Raw genomic sequence first — 4914 nt, forward strand, 5'->3', positions numbered from 1 at the left:
GCAACAAGCCTTTAAACTCTAATTGACCTTAATTTGATGAATTATAGTCTTGTAAAGGTTTCTAGCGAACCTAACCTAAATATACAACAAAATCTTATATATAATATTACTTGTTTGCATAAATAAATGTTGCAGTTTAAATTAAATAGCGTTTATGAAAAAGAGTTAGTTGCTTAATTTAAGAAAATATAAGAGTTTCCTATTATCAATTTACAAAAAGAACTTAATATACAGAATAAATTTATAAAATATAATAAATATATTTTGAAATTTCAACACTTGAAATAACTCAAAAAGAGCTAGCTTATGGGAAAGCTCAAATTTTGAGTTTCTCCCATGAGCCGGAGAAATAATTATTTTAAATCTTAGTTTTTGAAATATAACCAACAATCTAAAAAAGTTTGAGAGGTACTTTAACTTTTAATAAGCTCTCTGAACAGTAAATAAGGCTAAGCAACAGACAGTCCAACTTGGCACATAAAATAATAGAATAGTATGTATTATCGAAGTTAATCTAGTCTAATAATTTTCTCAAAAGTAGTAATTTATGAAGGAAAACCGTTAGAACAAAGTCATACAGAAATGGATGCAAAAGGAAATGAGAAAAAAAATGCAAAGTTTAGACAGATTGAAGGAACCGATTATGTAAATGAATTAGAATTTCTCTCCCGTCATAACACAAACTATAAACAAAGTGGGACTTATATTCATTCCCCCTCCCGACTTCCGATCCACTGTGATATCTTCAATAATGAAAGCAAGGAATTGCCTCTCAATATTATTATTGAGAAAAAATTTAGAAAATCATAACACAGTCAAATAGAATGATAGCAGTAGCAGATCTCTCCATTACGTGGACTGTTTATCAACCTAAGAATAAGATGGCCATGTGATAAACAGATAAAGGCAGATGCAGAACCAGCTAATAAATCATATATATATTTTTTATTATTATATATACGTACCCATCATTTCCAGTCCCAACTATAATGCTTTATGGCTCACAATGGAAGATTTCTTGAGAAAGTAATAATTTCCTCATAAACAGCCTACCTACTAGTGGTTCTGGAATGCAAGTTTCATTTGGTGGGCCAAATCACAATCACTACAGAAAAATATTTTTCAGAGAGCCATTGTTGTTCTTTCTAAAACCTGATTGAAGTTTCACATCAATAGAGAAAATATCTTTTCAGAGAGCCATTGTGTTCTTTCTAAAACCTGTATTGAAGTTATTTGCTTCTGAAGGGTCCAGCATTAGCTATAGTTTTCGCTAGCAGTGATTCATTGTATTTCACAATCTTGATGATGTTGTCTCAAAAGAATCATTTCACAATGGACGTCATAACCACAACAAATGGTTACAAAATCTACGTTTATACTACATTGTTATTCCTAAAAGTATTGTCTCAACATTTTTCAAAGGGAAATGGTAATATATCGATCTATCTAATTCGAGGCAATCACATCAACAAAACCTAGCCAAAACCAAGTGTTGATCCCAATTTCTGAATCCTATCTTTTCTGAAGCATAATTAGAAGATGTATACGATCAAAGCTGGAGTAAAGTTAGGGGGGCGAACAATATTTTATCATGGAGAGCAACTTGCTATATACAATACAATTTTTTTCAGTGTTAAAGCATCAAGAATCCACACCAGTATAAGAATCAAGAATCCATGAGTCATCATAAATCGCAAAAGGTAACTCCAGTACGATTTGTTGCTTTAAATCACCAGAGTCACAGCATACAAACACTCACTAGCGATACATACCAGACATTTTATCAGCTAGCTGTAACAAATATTCACTTACACATGCAATTGAGATAACAGAATTAATAACTATATAGTGCCACACAATTTTCTTTTACTATAATTAACTAGGAAAATAATTGTTTTAAGCTCATGGAAACTAAATTTCTAACGAAAATTATGGTAACTAAATAGAAAATAATTCACATTATTATTATAACAACTTTATTATTGAATGTAATGACTGAGGCTCCGTTTGGTTAGTTATTTAGAATAACATTCTATACTAAATAACATTTTTGGAAAATATGATAGCATTCTGAGAAGTTTTTTATACATTTCTAAATTGCATTTTCTAAAAATATTTAGATTATTTTTAATCCTCTAAGTTTGTTAATTTAACTAAACACCCCTAATAATAAAAGTCTATAAATTAATAAAAACACTCCCACCTATCCACATATTGTCGGTAGCCGACCACCATCGTCGGAAGGTAGTCGGAATCTGCCAGAATGATGCACAACTAGCTAGATCTAGCCGGTCGTGCGCTGATCTGGCTTTTTCTAGCCAAATCTATGACCATAGATCTGGTCGTCGACGGCTAAACGACGGCCAAGATATCTGGTTTTCATTTGGCCGTCAATAACAACCACGATATGATCGTCGTCAAAGGCTAGATGTGGCCGTCAAATGCTAGATCTTTGGTTGTAAATCTGGGCAAAAAGATCAACGATAGATCTGACCAGATCGGCGCACGAGCAGCCAAATCCAGCTGGTCATGCGCCCTTCCGATAGATTCTGACCACTTTTCGACGATGGTGGTCAGTTGCTGACAATATATGGGTGGGTGTAGGTATTTTTATTAATTTTAAAATTTTTATTGAAAAAGGTAATTATTAATATTTTGAGTTGAATATGATTAGATTAGATTGTGAAGATTATTGAAACAAATGTATTTTTTTTGTTTTTACCATAAGATAGTGGAAAAGTAATGTGCCAAATGGACCGGACTTTTCTTATTATTTTTGTGTCATTAGGAAATGTTTAAAATTTGTCTAATAGGAATGTGTTGGTTTTGGCCAAAAAATCTTTTGACACCAATACAAAAAGAAAAATTGAGGAAGACGTGTTTCTGCGAGCTTTTAGATATGATTTTGAAGTTTGAGTCGATAGTTCATTCTGCTTATATGTTTCCAATNTTGGAAATGGAGCGCATGTTTCTGCATTATTCATAGGAACTTATTATTTGTCTTTGCATACAGGCTTATTTTAATAAGAACAAGGAGGAGAAGACCCTTCTTGAGCTCCTAAGTATGTTAGAGACTACAGAGCAAGACATCAAAAAGTCTAAAACAATAATGTTAGCTTATGCTAACACTAATAAAGGTATAAAGGCAAAGCTAAGGCTGAGTCCAAACCTGAACATGCTCATGAATCAATGGGTGGTAACTGTTAGTAAACGATCCAGTAACGCAGCGGAAAACAAAAATATTTATGACATGGATCATTATATAGAACCAAGATCTAGGTACGAAAATTACAGTTTGTACATATGTTAAACAAGAATCTGCAGAAAATTAGTTTAAAGGTTTAAGAAATCATACCCACATTTGGAAGCTCCTCCAAGTTATCTCTGATTGTATTTTACTACCGACCCAAATGTAAGATCGAATCGATGTAGTCTACACGAAGACAATTGCAAGGAACTAAAGAAGGATTTGTTAGATCCTCTTTAGCCTTAAGAATCAAGAAGAAATGAAGAGTATTTGATTTTCAATCAAACATGAATTCTGGCATGAGAGAGAGAGCAAAAAGGGGGCTGTGTGTTTTCTCTTTTTCAATCAAATGAAATAATGAAAAGTCTCTCAACTTTTTCAATTAACATTTTTCTTTTATAGTAAAGTTTAATTGTCCTATTCCTATATGGAATAGGCTTGGACTCCAACCCCAACACCCTTTGTTTCCAAACGCACCCAATTAGATATTTATTTTAATTCATCATTATCTCAATTAAAATCAATTAATATATATATTAACATTTAACAATAATGATAATTTATTTAAATATATGCAAACACATATTTAACGTAATTTCACTTATTTAATTTTTTTCTAACAAATTAAATAAAGGCTACGACCTCGGCAAATTTAATTGCACTGTGAAATTACCAAAATACCCTTTCGCCTAAATAGACGAAAACGCCATTCTTATTTCCTGAGTCTTAAATTATCTTTTATGTATGTGACTCATAAGCTCCTCATCATACCAGCAGTGTATAGTATCGCGATTAATACCAATTAATCATCTCACTAAACACAGACCAAGATTGACCCCTAGCAAGGCATCATGGCCACCCGATAGATTCGAATTCAGCAAAGTAGCTACCTGTCAATGATATGGTTACCGTACAATTCGATCATTTCATCATCCATTATCTCTACGAGACCGAGGCATAGAAATAGTGTCAACCTATGGTTACTCTCAATATTGTGCATTCAGTTACTAGACCAATGACCTGTATTATAAACTGGATAGAGCAATAACTCAATCTCATTGTGGCCACAGTTTTATTGTCATTGTCATTTACTGAATTGCACCGTGAGATAACTTCTCCCGTACCCGGGAGTGATGAATCCNGAATTGCACTTATAGTATCCAAATGAGGAATCTCCAAGAACGATCAAAGAAACTCTTCAATTGCTAGATTGGAGTTCTGCGTGAAGAAGAAGAACGGTGGCTAGGGTTTTTGGTGTGAAACCTCTCTCTCCCTTTAGGAAATAACACAAGTTATTTTGGGAGTGAGATTATGTTATATTTTTTATGTTGGTGTGAAAAACCTAATTTAAGTTCTTCAGGTATGCCTGTGATTGAGATCAATCATTCTCCTATTACATCTTGGGTTATTGATTTTGGATGTGGTTCTCACATTTGTACTAATGTGCAATGACTAAGGCAAAGTACGTAGATCGCTCGCTAAAGAAGAGTTGAAACTACGTGTTAGAAATGGAGCGCATGTTTTTGCATTAATCATAGGAACTTATTATTTGTCTTTGCATACAGGCTTATTTTAATAAGAACAAGGAGGAGAAGACCCTTCTTGAGCTTCTAAGTATGTTAAAGACTGCAGAGCAAGACATCAAAAAGTCTAAAACAATAATGTTA

Source organism: Pistacia vera, unplaced genomic scaffold (assembly GCF_008641045.1).
Source record: "Pistacia vera cultivar Batoury unplaced genomic scaffold, PisVer_v2 Contig805, whole genome shotgun sequence".
Lineage (NCBI taxonomy): Eukaryota > Viridiplantae > Streptophyta > Magnoliopsida > Sapindales > Anacardiaceae > Pistacia > Pistacia vera.